The sequence below is a fragment of the Apostichopus japonicus genome, chromosome 21 (assembly GCF_037975245.1).
Source record: "Apostichopus japonicus isolate 1M-3 chromosome 21, ASM3797524v1, whole genome shotgun sequence".
NCBI classification, from domain to species: Eukaryota; Metazoa; Echinodermata; class Holothuroidea; order Aspidochirotida; family Stichopodidae; genus Apostichopus; species Apostichopus japonicus.
The window spans coordinates 13,203,725-13,224,677 of NC_092581.1; the positions used below are offsets into that span (position 1 = coordinate 13,203,725).

At 33.3% G+C, this 20,953-nt stretch overlaps 1 protein-coding gene across 5 annotated transcripts in view; it reads right to left on the bottom strand.

Annotated features, from left to right (window-relative positions):
- LOC139962600 (uncharacterized) overlaps window positions 1-20,953 on the bottom strand; it is a 139,795-nt gene that overhangs the window by 104,317 nt on the left and 14,525 nt on the right. The window contains exon 2 of one of the 5 annotated variants that reach the window (XM_071962734.1): window positions 6,280-6,392. The exons of the other annotated variants lie outside the window; for them this stretch is intronic. The gene's annotated coding sequence lies outside the window, so the exon portion shown is untranslated. The remainder of the gene's footprint in view (window positions 1-6,279; window positions 6,393-20,953) is intronic. 5 annotated transcript variants of the gene reach the window in all.

Here is a 20,953-nt window from a genome sequence, read left to right on the forward strand (position 1 = left end):
CCTTTGCTACGATTTGCAAAAGTCAGAACGTGTCGTGACGTGATACTCGTATAGGTGGGACTGGGGGGGGGGGGTGCATGAGGAGACACCATATATAATTTCGGGTGGCAGTATTGTGACAGGTCAACGGGAGGAAACAAGACTCAACACCCCTCCCCCCTGCCCAAAGAAGACTCACTAAAACATTTTCGCGCACAAAAATTAATTTTCTTTTAACTTTATCATCCAGCGATAACATATTTTCCATACCATTCTTTTTCTTACCTTAATCAACTAAATTGGTCAATTTCTTTGTTGATGAGTTAACAGCTCGAAGCTCTAAATAACCCATCATTTACATATGATAAGTGTTTTTAGTACGTCATAATAATACCAGCCAAATGAAGGATTTTTTAAAACTCTTCTTCTGTGATGAAAATGTAAAGGTCGTGTCCTTGAACTGTTAACTATAAAATATAAAGATGAAACCAAACAAACAATATATACGTAAATATAAAGTTTGAAGGTTGAATCCCACCGCTGTTACCATATATGCTGTTACCATATGTTGTTTTGAGCATGAACTACTACCGCATTGGGGTTAATATCATTTGTTCTATCGGAATAGTCTTCACTGGCAAGCGGACCAATGAAACGTTTTCATTAAAATACGAAAATTAGCAAAAGTATTCCACAAATATTTGAATCGTTTTTCACTTTCACAGCTTAGTGCTCAGGTGAACCAAATGTAAGACAGGAAGGTAGAAACTATATTGTTGTTATAATTTGCATAAATATGTTCATTATCTCGTAATAAAGAAGATGAAAGATATTTATTATCTCGCGATGTATGTATATATATATATATATATATATATATATAAATATATAAATATATATATATATAATATATATAAATATATATATAATATATATAATAATATAATATATATATATATTTATATATATATATAAATATATATATATATATATATATATATATATATATTAATATATATATATATATATATATATATATTATAGATATTGATAGATCTTGAAATATTTATACGGAGTAACCATTATAAAGACGAGAAATCCGGCATCTTTACATTTGATCAAGTTTAATTGTGTCCTTTGGATTGGGGGGGTGGGTGGTGATAGGGGGGTATTTTATTTACCGTATACCGTATACTTGATCTTGGCGATGGCCCTTCTCTTCCCACCCCCCTCCCACCCACCAATATGACCATGTTTACAATCACCTTCAGTCCCCGTGTTTACACCCAAGTTAAGTAACTAAAAGCAATTCCTTGATTTGATTAAAGTCTACCATAGGTAAGTCGAATACAGGTGGCGTAGTTGCTGAAGTGATTGAGAAGCCCGGCTTGTAAGAAGACATAAACGATCCTCTATTCTTAAAATAACAAAATAACAAACTCGAAACGGAGAGATACACATGAGGCAGCCGTTGACATGTCCCTAAATTCCCAGTCCGAAATTAGGACATTCACAAGAAACGGCAGAGACAGTCTTTACATATTGAATCATAGCCCTCTTGTCTAAGGTTTTCTGTGTTTCTGTGTTTTTCAAGGAGAAACCCGACTCAATTCAATTTTAGTGTCGTTTTCTACTCTTTCTGCTTTTTTTTTCTCTCTCTTTTTTACTTACTGTTACTTTTCTGCCGCTATTAAATGTAGCACAAATCGATAATATCTTAGACAACAATATTGAATTTAAAAGAATTTAAGACAATAAAAGGGGCAGAATTACATTGATAGAATTATTATTCAAGAGATAAATCTTTTACTGTTCGGTCAAAAGTGAATGGTAACGTGATTGGTAAGGCCATCGGTATGTATTGACTCCAGATATACGCTAGAAAGTCAAAATATGGTCACTAGATTTTATATCTTCAATGAGCAATTATTCTTCGACACTCTCAAAAGCATAGGTCCTCATTGGTTTATCGTACCCTCTAGGCTAACACGTTTCTCTACGACTGTGATTAATTTTGTTTAAAACACTGTCGGGCAAAAATTTTGAATAGTTTCAGTTAATTTTTACTGTGCCAAATTTTGGAGTGTGCTAAAAAAGTGTCTGATGATATTTTAGTTATATAACAAAACTAAATACAAACTAGGCCTATCATCATTTTAAACAGTATGTAGCAGTCAAAGTTTGGTTACCCTCTCTGTATTTTAGAAAGTTTCGCCGTCCGTCTTTTCTTGCTAAAATCGGTCAGTCGAAGCATGGTTTTACCTTCATAGTCGAAGAATCCCAAAAGGTCATACGACGAATCAGACACCGAAATGTCCATTACCCTTATTACACTACTCTTTTCCCACGGGCATCCCTGGCTTATGTGCGTATAGCCGTAAGGCAACCGATCTACATAGAGATTACAGAAATTACTGAAATTTTTTTTTTTATACCACAGTATAAAATACTCGATCGTGCTATAAATCGGTAGCATGTAACTGAGGATATGTGTAATCCCAAGGTATACAGCTTGATGTATTTTTGGGGATAACACATCTCCTCAGATCTTACTGTAACCAGGGAGCTGCTACTCTAAATGTAACCCTTATAGCACATGCTACATATTTATCAGTACTGTGTTCTCTGTGTTTGTATCGATGGCCATATAGGACATTATGAAACCAAGCCTTCTGTTGTATTTGGTACATACACGAGCCAACAAAATGTCATAATTACCGATTAGGTGATTCTCAGATTGGAAAAAATCTCTCTCCTCGATTATCCCCTATATACACCACACCTCTCTAGTCCCCGTCCCCGCCCCCGCGTTTCATGTTTTTTTTTCTGTTTCCCTCTCTCTCTCTCTTGAGTGCATGGTCCTGTTACCCGCCCCTGTTCTTTGTTACTGAGCCATGTTCCATGTAAGTGCAATAAGTGTTCAGATTATTCCGTGGATCTACCCCGGGGACACTTCAAGAGAGTCAGGCTCCTGTTCTAATTGCCACTTTAAATTCTCGAGCATTCCCATGGTTACACTCTTATCGCTGGACGACCTATTAGAAAATTAGTAAAGACTTTCTGTATATACTTCGCCAATTACCATTAGCAGACCTATGTATTGGCATACATACCGTACTTTCTCTTCCCACCAAAATCGACTATATGAAAAGTTGCACAAAGTTGATACTCAATACTTTTGCATTATGGGAGTTAAATCCATTTGTGAAAAAAAAATGGTTCGGGCTACAGTAAGTCGCATATACTCTTTAAAAACTTGTCCGTACCACACACACGTCGGCGTGCAATTATACACTTCCTCGACGAACAATACCACAATGATCGCAAGTTGTATATATATATATATATATAAATATATATATATATATATATATATATATATATATATATATATATATATATAGCTGTCCAAGTCCGCAGTAAAAGTTTCGTAGGAATTCATTACGTTATAAAATATTTGATGTGAAACATGTTATGAGCTCCTGTCTCTATAGCAATCAATCTAGGTAAACAAGGTCTTATTTTGACAGTACTTCCGAGATCGCTGCCCTAATTTAATTACTAAACCAGCAGTAGAAAATTCTTACGCACTGTTTTCTTTTCTACTGTTTTTCTTCGCCGGTTTTGTTTCTTCCTTCATTTTCCTCCATCGATTTGCGAAAGCTGCAGTCTCTCATAATAATCTATGAATATCTTCATCGTTAAACTAAATTAACTACAAGCATTAAATCAGGTTTACCGGCCAAGAATTAGATCTAAAATTGATTTCTCTCTAAAAGTTGATAATTTCAAGACAAAATTCGAGGAATCTATGCACCCAGTTCTGATTGTCAAGTACACAAAGCTTCATCTTCATAAATTAGTCATGTTGATATGATTTTAAGCATGGCATACATTGTGTGACGTCACATCAGGATGTAAATCTGTATAGGCCGTATATGGTGTATCCGGTTATGTATAAATCTATATGGTACGTTGCATACATCGTGCATAGGTCTCGATAGGAAATGTCGATAGTAAACTAGGCCTATGCCTTGTCACTTGGGCATGTCATATTCGAAGTGACCAGACAGTTGCTGTGGTAACTACGTCTAACTTTTGTACACGTTGATTAAATGATGCAATTCAAAATATAGTGCAATATATAAGTCGTTTATAATGGGCTTAAAATGAATCTATTGCTAGTATCATATACTTTGTATAACTTTGATTCATACTGGTAAACTATAAAAGTTTGTATCATAAAATTATATAAGAGCCGTCACAAAAAAAAATCATACAGATATGCTTATTAAATATTGATATATTCTAAACTCAAAATCCATTCATATCGATGGACCAACTCCAATGGTCATCGTTGATATTAAAACATTACTTTTTGCAATTTAATCTTCATTCTTCATAGTCCACGGAGAAATAAATATTTGAGTGCTAGTAATAATTCTATAGCTATACCAGTTTTCAAGATATTCAATTTCAAAATATATTAACTCTTTGAATGCTCCGTTATAGGGCTAATTTAAATTGATGATGACGTGTGCTTCTCAGCGAAGGTCCAAAATGTCCCGCCAATACATTGTTTTCTTTTCATTTGAATATCTCAATCAATACATGTTTATTTTTAACTTCATAAGTAATAGAATACCATTGGATTACATTAAACACAATTTGTCTTCGAATTGCTTGGTATTTATAAGGCCATTAGAGACCTTAAATGGTCTCTGTTTACACTATGTAGTGCAACCACTTTCGTAGAGCCGCAGATGGTGAAACGGTCACTTCGCCAAAATAAAATGTGTTATAAAAAGTATAAACCCTGGACTGATAGCAGTATTTCTTAACGGTCTAAAACACATCGAAATTAATTTAAGACAGAACAATTTCGTGATTCGTTTAACACGTCTCACGTGTGACTGTTCGACCGAATAACTTCAATCAACGAATTTGAATTGTGTTATTAACAGTGCTACAAAATCAATTCATATTTGCGGTCTATAATAATACGGCGTATTTATTGTCCAATTGAACGGTTTTCACGCAGTTGTAAAGGTTTATAATTCAATGTGCTATCTCGCATGATTAAATAATTGTTGAAGAAATTTCGAAATATTGAAAGCGACATCACCGTCCTTGTGCTAACAAAAGTATACATAATTGCTTAAAATCATGCAATAATTGCCACAATCACAAACTCTTCTTTTGTCACGCGATTATTACCCCAACTGTTAAAAAATAAGTATTAATTTCCTTTCATTATTATTATTATAATTGCTATTAATTTATTTTTTATTATTATTACAGGTTTTTAAATACCATACTCGTATCTGAAATAAGAAATTAGCACATGATTTGCGTACTCCGTAGGTTGATGACTTCCACTGGTTAGGCCTATATGTACCACGTATGAACTATTCATGTGTGTTGTGCTGTTTTTCGTCGGTGCAAGAATAAACGTTTCAGTTTAAAGTAAATAAATAACAGATTTAGACTAGAGGCGACGAGAGCGGCGGTCAATGACATAAGATATTGTTTTGCTTTTTGATTATTAGTGTTTGTTCATCATGAAGGGCTTGTGTTTATCATAAGTTTATGAAAGATTCTATACGGTGTTGACGATTGAAGCCCAATCCCCACCCCCCCCCGCCCCACTCCAAAGCTTGACCCTATCAGAAGGACACCTATCTTCTAGTGAAGGAGAAGATATGGTTCTGTCTCTATCGTATAGATTCAACAAATTCTGTTCATTCCTAAGGGTTTTATGATTTTCATTCGAGAAGCCGTAGTTGAATGGTTACGGTACCAATCACCCAATCACCCCGCATATTTACATGCTTAACAATGGGCAGGGGCAGTTAGCAGGGAGGAGGATGGGCTCGCAAGCTATAAATTCACGTTTGGACCATGGTTATGGTTAGAAATCCAGCATTTGCCAATCAACAAAGGGGGAAGGAACAAACAATGTGCTGGGAAGGGGGGGGGGGGAGGTGGGAGGGGAGGAAGGGTACTATTGGCGTTTAATGCACACGTTTGTCTTAGTCCATAGATGTTACAAGAGCTGTTAGAGGGTGAGGCCGCGTAAAGTATTTCCTAAAAGTGCACGGTAGTTGCACAAGAAGAACAAGGTTCACGCCCTCTCTGAAAGAAATAAGCCCCGCCCAAAGTCATGGTATTACGTCATCTCATTAATATGCAATATGCTGCTATATAGGTTGGTTGCATTTATCGTAAACTGTGACGATCAAGTGTTAACTAAGACTCGGTCTTCATGCAAGTTTATTCAAGTTTCTTTTGGACACTCACTACTTGACTTCTTTTCCAAGGCCGGCCGAAGGGGACTTAAGCCGTGTTCGTCAATAGAATAGCCTACAGATATAGTCAATCAAGCAGCTTCCGCAGTGTCCTGATGAAATAAACTGTCGCAAAGAATATTATTTATCTTAGACTGGATAACATTCATTTCGCTCATCATTTCATTTCATTTTCATCGATTTTTTTTTCTAGAAATGACGAATGTGTAATAAAAAATTGAAAAACATTTTCTGTAATTACATGCACACGCCATTGACTTATTTCCACACGGTACATGTACAAAACCGCACACTCCATCGACATTCCAAGCAATATCATACTTTTTTCTTTAAAAAGCATCCGAGATATAAAATCCAATAACATGATCTTCTTTCAAAACCAATTACATCGATACTGTACCCGTAAGATCATAAGGATGTTACTTTAGGTGAGGTATTTCGCGAGTCCCTTATATATATATATATATATATATATATATATATATATATATATATATATATATATATATATATATATATATATATATTTATATATATATATATATATATATATATATATATATATATATATATATATATATATATATATATATATATATATATATATATATATATATACATATATACATATATACATATAGGTATGTGTGCGAGGGAGGGTGTGTATGAGTGTGTATGATCGATCAACACTCTGTTATTGGCATCTGGCAAGAACAGAAACTAAACATACGATCTTTGCCGAGCAAGTTTAGCCGAGCAAGTTTACAGACTGCAGTAGTATAACAACTAAGTGTGACATATAAGTCCGTATTCTTTAAAGAGCCTCTTTTTAACAGTTTAACGCTTTCTCCCGAGAAAACACGAATGCTTAGTCGTCACGTCATAACCACTGTACGTCAATTAGATACACCAAATGACTTTCTGATCATGTTTTTACTCCTAGGGAGAGAAACCGTCAGCTTTGTATCACGTTGATATATATCATTTTGTTATCAATGCTAAGTCTGAAAGATTTTCTCTATTTTTGTTTTGCTCGGCTGTTTGTGTGACGTCATTTATGCTAATGTATAAACGTTTCAGAACATGTAAAAAGTTCATAAGCACTTTTGTCGCGTGCAGTTTAGAATATGTATTTTATACAATCTTATACAAAGATTTTTTTCAGTCTTTAGTCATCCAATCGTGTAAATTGCGGGTGTTCTTATTAATATTTTAGGGAAGAAAAAAAAAAAGCTTTGATGATTGAATGACTGAGTGAATGTTATTTTTTGTTATTTTTGGATTTATATATATAGTTATTTTAAATTGTAAATTTGGAGGTGCCAGTTATCCCAGACATCCCAATGACATTAGTTACGCACCAGTGAGATGTAATGTACAATATTTCGGTCTGACATGTTGATATTAAACAGTAACATTCCCATATCAACCGTGAGTTTAAGAACACACTGAATTATTACATATGCATGCCGATATTAATTTTGAAATTGTGGAACGATGGAACCACACCCATGAATCCCAATATAGGTTCATATCGAAATTCAAGTGTATTTTCTTTATAAAACGTTTGATTTTTATTCTCGACATTCTGATATCGAGTTTTAACGTGTACATTTCATTGCTGCATGATAAACTGATATTGAAACATATAAAATATTGATTTTAATTAGCATGATGGTGTTAGTCTGTAACATGCTAATTTCTTTCCTGAGATTTGTATCCCCCACCCCTTCCCAAACATTGTAAATCGCTCGTTTCGTATAGTTAGCTACTCGTTAGATGTCATTGCTGAGATCTGAACATTGTTTAATCAATTCTAATACATTGTTTTATCAATTCTAATATAGGTTCATTAGAAGAAGAAAAAGTTATTATACTTTCAACGCTATAAATAGAACACCTATTGGGGAATAAATTGTAACGTCCGACAAATTTGAAATGCATTGTAACAATTTTATCACTAATATCCAATTACTTTCAATATTAATTTCGTGTGCATTTTTGTTTCATTGGGGGTGGGTGGGCTGGGGTGGGTGTGAAGGGGGGGGGTTCTAATATAGATACGAGCCCAAGGTGAAAATCGTGTCGTCACACTTAAAAATATTGAGATATTGCAAATTTCCTTTGTTTTGTTTATTGACAATTTAATTTTTTTAATTTATTGAGACAATTTTATCACTAAAGTTACTAAAACCCTATTATTTCCAATAATAGCCTTGTGTTTATTATTATGTGTACAGCATAGATACTAGCACAAGATTTCGAAAGTTTTTGTACTCGCATCCTTACCAGAGGAGAGATCATACACTCGTAGTTGAAGTCATACATTAGGATTCTAAACGTATTATACAATTCGGATAGATCCAACCACGTTTATTACCAGGTCTCCGAAAAGACCTGGTTATATCACCTTGTATTAACTTAACAATGCAATCACAAAATACATATCATGCATGCGAGTTTTTTTTTGTCATTTTTGTCGTTTTTCACGGATCATAAACCAAATGATTACTCTTTCTTGACAATTTGAATATAGGTAACCAATCTAAGTATAAAAAACATTAGGTATAGTGTGCACTTTGGAGGATAAATATAGCTTAAATGTATAGACCCGCCTGTGCGAGACGATAGCGTGTCAACTTGTCAACTTTATACCAATATTCTCTCTATAGATTTGATATAATATTAAAGAAGTATATAACTTTAAATTGTATCACCTCGACGAACGGAAACATTTAACATCCATACACAATATAGTCAAATTCTCACTGAAATGATATTTGTTAATGTTACAACCCTTATGACGTCACTCACCTTGTTTTGTTTATTATTATTATTTGTTTTGAAATTCATCGTTCGTTTTACAATTTTTGGATGAAATTATGTGAACTGTTTTAGTTTCAATAGTGGGTGGAAACTGCTATCAACATTCAATGTAAAAATACCAATTTTTAGAGAATCCCTTGCGTTTGACTGACAATTTCTGATAATTTTGTTTTATCAAATTTAGTATTACACAAAATTAACATATACGTGGTCAAAATCAATTTAGATTCCTATATATTCAAGTTTCGTTTATAAATATGGTTAGCTATGACTGGTTTGTTACAGTTTTAACTCAATTTTTATTTTATGTTTTTTTTCTTCTCATAACGACACTTTGTAAGTATTGAAATTAACATGTTCATTACAAGATGCAAATTGCAATGTCAGCATTTTTGACGCTCCTTTTTAATAACGCGGATTTTAATATCAGCTTCTGTCTTATATAACGCCCAAAATATACCACAATTTTTTGTTGTTACGTATTATATATTGAGTTGTTTGTGACAATTTTCCTCGATTTTCTTCGATACCAAAATTCCCATAGACCTATATACGAACAAAGATTATTGGCTTGCCTTTTTCAAGTTGAATTTCAAATAGTGCAGTAAACTTCCATTTTGTTTTTGTTATCTCTGATTGGAACTTATACTATGAAACCTTGTCTTGGTTGAGTAATAATGAGGACATTACTGACTCTTGAATTAATCGGTTAACGAGTCTATACAGAATCAAACTTGATCAATGTTGTACAGCGCTTTGCTATATGTTGGGTAAGATTGGCGTGATGGAAAACAAAAAAACGAGGTTGCTTTAACACCACCACCCATTTTAAGATATTTGTCAATCGATTTGACGGTTCTGTTTTGTTTGTTGTGTTGTTTTTCTTTCTTCTGATTCTCTCTATGATTTCTTTGATTTTTTTTTTCTGGTTGATGATGGACTCGTTTGCCGGTGTAAATCACTTCAAATTGCTCAAGGTCTTGGCCTCAAAGAGTGAACAGAAAACGTGAAAGATTTTGTCCCTTTCCATTTACATTTCCCTCAATCATATTATCTTTCTTTCAAGAGAAGGAAAATGTCTCAAGGGCGAAACATGGACCATTTGTAAAAACACCTTAGAAAACAGCAAAGTCATTGCAGCGGAAAATGTAATCCCTTTTTCTGAAACGCGAACATGTCCACAAATGTGTTCTGAAGATGGTTTTGAAATGATGACATCAATTATTTGCGGCGACAGTAAGTTGTAAATGGTTAGACCAAGTATAGTTTGGCAGATTCTTGGTTAGTAAACAAAAGGTTAGTCAGTCTATCGAAATATGTATACAGATTGGTATAGTAAATTTATATGAGATCTTAGAACTGGGTGAAAACTGGTGGGGATGGGAGGAAGAGAAGGGGTAGGGGGTGGGGGTGGGGAAGGAATTGGGACGACGGCGAAATATATTTTACGATAGCCTATTAAATTTCTCGAAGATAATGCATGCAGAGTGCTATGTCAAGAACGACGAAAGCTTTTAATCAAACAGAGGTGGTTCTCACCTCCAATTTGACAAAGAGGTACGGTATCCTGTAATCTCCACTACTTCCTATGTTGTAAGTAATATATGAGAAAATATATAGTTTAACATGAATATTTTCAAAGGTGTTACTGTTGCATTTGCTGTTCCTTTTATTTTGTTTTGCGATATATAAAGGAAGGAAGGTTAAATTGCTTCAAAAGTTCGCTTTCAATTGTCAACATGACTCCATGAAAGCCATTCCATAATCATATAATTTTGGTATCGGAAAACCATCATTAAGTTATCTTAAGAATGTACGAATCATTGTTAACTCCATGCATTGTGAAAAATATCTATCATTCCTATATAGACCACAATTCAATTAATTCTTGGACAATTTCAAAATATTAATATACTTTCGTTTTGATTGACCATACAAAACGATAATATGATATCATTTTGATTTCGTTATTATATTATAGATTTGAAACAGCAAACCCCCACAAAGACGTGAAAGAAAATGTGACATTTACAGCGGCATTACTATATTTCACATCTTCTAGAATCATGCTCAAAGGCATTCATAACGCCAATTATCAAAATCTTTCAAAATATCCTAACATCAATTTCTTTTCTCGAAATTGTAAATATTTTATTCTTTCGCAGATATAAAAAAAAACACTTAGTTCGATAATGTACGGGAAGAGTCAGGAATCTAATTACAGAAATGGCATCATTTATGCTAATGGAGATAGAAAAATCGATATAACAATAAACAAGTATAACAAAGAAACTTGGGAAACTCCATGTATATCTCAAATATCCAAAAATAACCCAAATTATCCACAGGAATGCATATATAAATATATATATATATATATATATATATATATATATATATATATATATATATATATATAAATATATATATAGATATGTATATATATGTATATATATGTATATATATGTATATATATGTATATATATATATATATATATATATATATATATATATATATATATATATATATATATATATATATATAAAGTGGAGAAAAACGAATAGAAAAACAGGAAATACAAAACCAAGGGAACCCAATATCCTGTTTTAACAATGAATGGTATAGAAGAATTTCCCAAGGGGTGGGTCAGTTTATACATTCAAAACATGTTCTGAAAAGGTGACGTTATGATGACCAAGATTCAAAAGTAAAAATGGTTATTTTCACTATAGGTAGTTCCCTGATTTCACGACACAGCTTCCCCTCTTACATTTTTTTTCTTTTCTGCTTTAATCTTTTCCACCTTTTCATTTTTTCATAAATTTTCGTAATTCCTATTCTATTCGGAGTGCTCAGATAATATTGCTGCAGGTTGTGAGAAATCATCAAGGCATAAATTTTCCTTTCCCCCAAATCCTGAAAGCCACGATCAATTTTAACCCTAAAATCAGAATGCATGGGAGACAAAATTTGGCCACGTCAGTGGTCATGATTTCTTGGAAGAAAAGAAGGGGGAGGGGGGGGGGTGAGAGAAAATAGTCCCATCACCTTTCCGTGTGATGCATAATTATTTATTTATAACAGCCTATAGGATATTACTTTATCCAAAATAAATTGTAGGTGTAAAAGGAGAGGAAAACAAAATGTTCGGGGAAATTGTAAACAATGTTGATGAGAGGAAATGAGCGTTGCCCTCGAACAAAATTAGAACTAAAACTGACCTCAGGTGTTCTGCTTCTTGATTCCATCCACCTTACGCTGCCTTCTATATGAACCACCATTCCTACGCTGGGAAGGGGTATACTATACTTTACAAAATGCTTGCTATATGCTGATAACTAATACGTCGCTAACTTCAACCTGGAGTGTTTTACGCGTCATTTGAAACCAGTAATACTATAATAACAGTATAAACGGGATGACAAAACTCAATCAGATGAAAAAATTCACACCGTTATCTTTTTCCATGTTTTCCATTATTCATTTTATTTTAATTATTATTTTTATTTTTTGCTCACAACTGAGCAGAGGTAATAGTTTTATAGCTATTTTAGATTAAGTTAAAGAACAGTAATAAAAACTTCCATCCTCCACCGGGATTTGAACCCGGGCCTCCAGCTTTATATGCGGACACCCTAACCACTAGGCTTTGGACGCTGATTATATGTCCAGAGATTCGAAACCGGTTAGGAAGGTCGTAATTCCACTGTATGCGTTTGACACCTGTATCGAACAATACTAGTTCTGTTTTGGTGACATATTTTGCTTTACTCTAGAGATCAAACATGATGCTAACCAACTCGAAATCATTTGTGATTCCTAAAGCCGGATCTCGAAAGAAATACTTTGAACAGACTTTATGTTAATGAAATGGAGGTAAGCAGCTTTGGGCAAACAGCATATGAACCCTCATCGTTACTGGGAGGCAACTGGTACAAAGTCAATAGGTCACAATGATATGAAAACATTAGCGCATAAAAACCGCCGTAGTAGAATGTTTACAAGCGACATTATACGTTTTCTTGTTCGGCAGAGTAAAGAGGGGGAAAAAACATCGAAATAAACTCTGATCAAAGATGCTCCCCTTGTTTACCATCCTGTATCTATTTTTACCCTTTACTAATAAACATCGTAAATTTCCGGGGGAAAGAACCTTCATGGATTAAAAAGGTTTAAGGTATACCAACCATGCAGGCATACCGATATACCGTTACAACAGAATGAGACAATCATGTAGCGATCTAACTTTCTAACTGTATATTGTCTCAAAATACATCCCAAAACAGAAGGGAAATCGAATTACCCTGCCTCCGCCTTCCGCTATAAATCATTTCATGTGATGATTTAACACGATCATTAATATGTTTCCATGGTAACGGAGTAGATGGTATTTGATGACAAAGAACATTTACTGCAAGTGAAAAGAAGAGGAGTTTCCCCTTGTAACTTGTTTTGAGCTCTATAGAGCCGATGGGGAAAACTGTTTTCATGTTTCCCCCTTTTTTTTCATGTGAAGACATTGGTAAAAAACTTCTACACCGTGAGATATATTAATTTGAAAGTTATACGTCTGTACATGTCAATGAAAGGATAAATATTCATGACCATATAAAATATGGAATAATGTTCATTTCTTAGTAAAATCAAACAAATCTAAATATATTCTTTGTTCTTGCTTGTTTGTTAATTAACTTACGTTTCTGTTTATCTTTCACTCGATCTTGCGTTTCTTCTTTATTATTATTTTATTGTTGTTCTTCTGAGTTTTAATCTTTAGTTTATTATTCTTTGTTTCTGTGATTCTTTCTGTTTTATTATATATTTCGATGACCTATTGAATGTCTCCTCTCCTTAGCTATAAATTCTTCCGAAATCCCCCCCCCCCCCGACACCCAACTTCCCTTTTTGTCTTTGTAATATGAGTTATTCCCGGGTATTCTGACTTCTGTTGTTTTGCCAATATCTGATTGTCTGTCTATCTATCTATCTATCTATCTATCTATCTATCTATCTATCTATCTATCTATCTATCTATCTATCTATCTATCTATCTATCTATCTATCTATCTATCTATCTATCTATCTATCTATCTATCTATCTATCTATCTATCTATCTATCTATCTATCTATCTATCTATCTATCTATCTATCTATCTATCTATCTATCTATCTATCTATCTATCTATCTATCTATCTATCTATCTATCTATCTATCTATCTATCTATCTATCTATCTATCTATCTATCTATCTATCTATCTATCTATCTATCTATCTATCTATCTATCTATCTATCTATCTATCTATCTATCTATCTATCTATCTATCTATCTATCTATCTATCTATCTATCTATCTATCTATCTATCTATCTATCTATCTATCTATCTATCTATCTATCTATCTATCTATCTATCTATCTATCTATCTATCTATCTATCTATCTATCTATCTATCTATCTATCTATCTATCTATCTATCTATCTATCTATCTATCTATCTATCTATCTATCTATCTATCTATCTATCTATCTATCTATCTATCTATCTATCTATCTATCTATCTATCTATCTATCTATCTATCTATCTATCTATCTATCTATCTATCTATCTATCTATCTATCTATCTATCTATCTATCTATCTATCTATCTATCTATCTATCTATCTATCTATCTATCTATCTATCTATCTATCTATCTATCTATCTATCTATCTATCTATCTATCTATCTATCTATCTATCTATCTATCTATCTATCTATCTATCTATCTATCTATCTATCTATCTATCTATCTATCTATCTATCTATCTATCTATCTATCTATCTATCTATCTATCTATCTATCTATCTATCTATCTATCTATCTATCTATCTATCTATCTATCTATCTATCTATCTATCTATCTATCTATCTATCTATCTATCTATCTATCTATCTATCTATCTATCTATCTATCTATCTATCTATCTATCTATCTATCTATCTATCTATCTATCTATCTATCTATCTATCTATCTATCTATCTATCTATCTATCTATCTATCTATCTATCTATCTATCTATCTATCTATCTATCTATCTATCTATCTATCTATCTATCTATCTATCTATCTATCTATCTATCTATCTATCTATCTATCTATCTATCTATCTATCTATCTATCTATCTATCTATCTATCTATCTATCTATCTATCTATCTATCTATCTATCTATCTATCTATCTATCTATCTATCTATCTATCTATCTATCTATCTATCTATCTATCTATCTATCTATCTATCTATCTATCTATCTGTATATCGGTAGCTGTTTAATAACCCTCCTTCTGTCTATCTTTACTCTATACCTTTTTATAATAATCATTAATTTTTTTTTATATATTTCTCTCCTCTATTCTATTCTTGAACAATCTTTTCTCCTTTCTCCTTTTCTATCGTCATTTTCATTTAGCACTAATTCAATTCAATTCCTTTATTCCAGTATAAATTATATAAACACTTTATAAATAGGATTAATTATATGTTAATATGAAAAACAATTAATTCTACTCTACTCTTGTTTCTACTTAATTTTTCCTTCTTATTTGTTATTTTTTTTTTGGGGGGGGAGGGTAAAATTTCTCCCCATTCGTGTTATTCCTTTCTTTCGTTCTACACGTCTCGCTGTTTAAGTTTCTTTCTTACTGGGGCTTGTATTTGTACTCCAATCTATCCACGTTCGTTCGATTTAATTCGTTTTAGGTACGTGCATGCTCATATAGGGAAACGCTTGGTATTTTCAAAACTCCTTATAACCTTCATGTTATTCGAAGTTTAATACTTTACTCTTATAAGTACAAATCTAAATTCTAACTTATCTACAAAATAGAGTTTTATTTATATTATCAACTATTTACTTCAACGTATTCTACAAAATTAATGGGTTTTTATCCCTTTTTTATTTATTTATTTATTTTATTGTATGAAAACAATTCAATCATCGAAAGTTACTTTATCATGCATGGAGGAATCCTAATGTTTCTCCAAGCCCTATACTTTGTCTTATCTTATATACAATATACCCAACGGTTGTAATTGGCCTTCCAACTATATTAACGATTGAATATTCATAGGAGGAACGTTGCATTGGGATTCCTTACACGTAGATCACTCCGATTTCACAAGGTTTTCAATGTCAAGTAAACATTTAGTTATTGCTTAAAGCTGTATTTAAAGTAGTTAACTGTGTTTCTAACGCAATTCATCTCTAGACGTAAAAATATTAGCACGAAACATATTGTTAGCTCGTTGCAGTAGTTCTAGGGCAAACAAAAAGCTGTTCACAGGCCAAACCCAGCCCGGAAAAACCATTTCGGCCCACAATCTTGCAGTATTATTGGGTAAGCGGGCCCTTAATGCCTTAGACTTGAGCTACATGTCGGCCTATAGTGCACATTGCTCAATACCGGTTTAGCGAGATTTTGGTTCTCTCTGGGATTTTATTCCAACCAATGGTACCTCTTTGGCCCTCGCACAAATGCATTAAGTGAAATTAAGAGAGCGACGTGATGTTAGCGAAGATAGAGGCAATGATATATATATATATATATATATATATATATATATATACATATTTATATATATATATGTACATATACATACAAACATATATATATATATATATACATATACATACAAACATATATATATATGTATATGTATGTATGTATATATATATATATATATATATATATGTATGTATGTATATCATTGTCCCTATCTTCGCTAACATTACGTCGCTCTCTGATGTGTCTTATAATCAATCCATGTCATCTCCAGACCAGAACAAGTGGTTTTCTTCTTCTTAGTTTAACGGTTAATGGGAGAGAGAGACGGATTACTAATTGCAATCTTCTCGATCACATTAAGATGGTGAGTGGGTTGGCATTCGCTTTATATACCTCAAGGTAAAAACAAAACAAAAGGTCGATTACTTTCGAAAACGCCTTTCGACAATAAGTGTTCGCCTACATTAATTTTACATCCAATGTAACGTACCTAGATCTATACCTATTTGCAAGTAAAATGTTACTGCCCTTTCCGTGCTTAGTTCCACTTTGTATACTTCTGAATAAATCATGTTATATTCACACAGAACTGGATAGCTTTCAATCTAACTATAAGATCAATATATCGAGCTAACGTGTCACTCACGGTTTTCGTTTCAACCTAAGTAAAAGAAAGTGTGCGACCCAAACAATTGTTTTATGTTTTTATTTTGCATTGACAACCCATTGGACTATGTTCCTGATGGAACTTTGGTATTATAAAGAGAATGGTTATGTTTTCACGAATACCCGTCTATAAATCTGCTTCAGCGGTAAAGTACCCGGTACTATACAAGATTGCAACAACTTAAACACAACATTTAAACACAACATGCCGCTTGAAAATGTAAGACCGAATACAACAATATCAGTAATGACATGCTATAAGTAGCTAACCACGTGGTCACCCTCCTGATGATGCAAGAGATGCTGAAAATACACGTGGTCATCAGCTACATCAGGCCCTAACTTGTGACATGCGCCTCTTGTATCTTCCCCTCGATCCCCACCCCACACCACCCCACCCCACCCCCTAACTTATATACGCGCACATACACATACTATTCCGTCTGATGTGGAGGGTGCAGGGGTGAACACGTACAGAGGGTACGCTGTATGGCACGTACGAAGGTAGTAAATGAACAGATTCGACGAACAATAGTTACGTCATGATGTTTGGCTCTGCTCTTTTGTTTAAAGCTTGTTAATTAATAGAAGAAGAAAAGGGAGCCTTAAATATACCGCAAGTTGCTTGCTTATAACCCTAATAAATATAACATCTGGAGTATATATCACTACAAATATATTCTGCATAGGTATAACAAGAGTTCCAACCATCAGGCAGGAGTCTTTGTCTTCAGAAAGTGTTTAAATTTTATCTAAGATGGTGCACAATTTCCTGCAAGATGTCTCTTCCATACCCCTTACCCCCCCCGTCCCCAAGCCCCACCCCGTCCCAGACATATAGTTATATCTTACTGAATATCTTTGATTTGTGTTAGTCTATAAGACGTATTACAGTATGCATAAATAACCGGTGGTACAGTTAACGTCAAGATAAAGAAAATAACATAGGCAGTATTATTTCATTCCACCTGCATTATATGTTAAAATCAACATATTTCTTTAAAACCATCACTAAACCTATTGATTATGCAACTATCGCCTCAAGAATGTACTTCATATAACTGCCCGGAGTAAAATAAATTTCCATTAAAACTGAAACCTACGCACGCACGCACGATGATTTTTTCCTCTCTTCTTCTCTCTCCCTCTCTCTCTTTTCTCCTCCTTTGGATTAATTCCAACCTTTTTGAAAATAAATAAATGTATACATATTTTATATCTTTCATTCGATAGTTGGAGAAGATGTCGTTTACTTGGTCACATGTGTATCGATGTTTTGTGGATTCTGGCGGTTCTTAACCTTGTTGTTAACATCATAAAAAAAGATATTGTTGTAAGGTTACACACAAACACACACACACACACACATATATATATATATATATATAGTTGATAAAGCAGTAAGGAACGGCTAATGTAGGTAATGCAACGACTGGGGCAGGAAGACTATAGTGAAGTCGAATTATTCCACCCAGTGTACATGTAGAGGCAGTTTACCCTTTAAAAGTATAGTGTTTGGTCTAATTGGTCTAAGTTAAGAAAGCCTATACACTTTAATGTACGAAACGAAACTTTGCAAGCCATTTCAGATACCCCGTATAAACCAATGGGTTCCAGTCCACGTTACATTTAAATGTTCTCTATACTTTAACAGTTACCTATTCCTGTTATATTTATCTATATTCAATATATAAGCCGTTGTCATCACTAATGTTATAAGCTTACATGATTCAATATGTAATCTAATATTTGTAGACATTTTTTTGTTCTATTTAGCCGGCCATATATAAACATATTCTACGGGTATAGCCACAGGCCATTATATATGGTGTTTCGTGTGGTGTTTCGTACCCATCGAACCATGTAGCATAATCAACCCACCACAATCATATTCACAACCATGACCCCCCCCCCTCCCCCCTCAAGACAAAGATAGACAGACTTTCGATCTGATTCTCGATTTTTTAAAATATTTCCCAGGTTTTTTTAAGCCTGAACAACCCGCGACGTATCTCTGCTTACGTCACTAACCCATGGACTTAAGTGCACAACCCTCCATTTTTCGGTCCAGTTCAGGTAGTATCTTAATAAGCATTTTTAAAATAAGGGAAATTTTACTCCGATGTTGGTTAAATCTCTACAGATATCACCTTTAACAAACCTAATTGATTCGTAACGACACCCAGAAATGGAAGGTAACAATTTATAATTGCTTTGTGTCTAGATTTTGATCCAAATTGTAGCCTCGAGTAGACTCATGACACAGGCGAAATGTTTTTTTCCCGAAAATATCTACTGAATAATTTAAAATCCTAGCTTGCCCTGTAACGTTTTATCACAAAAACTTGGACAACCTGATCCCACTTTTCACACGCTTTTCCTCTCTTTTTAATTCACTCAGGGTACAACCAGCGGATGGTAATTCCGATTGGGATTAACTACATGATAAAGGCCTCATGTGAAATAAATGAACAACTAGAACATGAATGTATCATTCCGCTGATATTATATAATATATATATAGGCCTATAAATATATATATAGGCCTATATATATATATATATATATTTATATATATACATCTATATATATATACATATATATAAATATATATATATATATCAATATATATATATATATATAAATATATATATATATATCTATATATATATATATATATACATATATATAAATATATATATATACTGTATATATACTGTATATATATATATATATATATCTATATATATATATATATATATATATATATATATATATATATATATATATATATATATATATTATTCACCTAATAACTAGATGACAATTACAATGTTGACTCCGGGCTCAGGGCATCTATACATTTACGAGTCTTGTAGAGACATGGAAGCTTGACAATATAATGTTGAAAACTGGACAGATTTTCTTAAGGAATGCAATAATATACAAATAATGAATGGCTATGAGTGCAATAGTGCAAATATTTCATGAGTTGAAAGATGGAATGTTCCATTCAACGAGGCGCAGCCGAGTTGAATGGAACAAACTACATATTTCAACTCATGAAATATTTGCACTATTGCACGAATGGAAACCATTCATTATTTTATACAACACCTTCAAATTTTGATATCATTAGATGTAAAATGCACTCATGCGACAGATTGTTTTGAACAGATAGGTTTCTCTGCTCTCTTACCATTGACAAAAAGTGCTATCAAAAAAGTATAACACATGGTTCTATTTCATAGAGTGCAATAGAGCGGATTTTGCATGCAATCGACGTGCAATTGACCAATCAAATGGCCGGAATATAATTAGGTGTTGTATAATACTTCCTGCTCCTTTGGTTTGAGAAGATATACATGGTGGGACGAGATATATTCATTCATGGCACGCCAATGGGGGTCATAACGGCTGTCTATACATGTGCTCGAAATAACCAATCAGAGTAAGAGTCTTCACAAAAGCACGTGATACAATCGTCAACGGGCGCAATAATGGAACTAAATACTTCGTGCTCCTATCTTCATAGAGGACATGCATGGTGGGACGTGATATATTCGTTCATGGCACGCCAATAAGGTCATAACGGCTGTCTATACACGTGCTCGAAATAA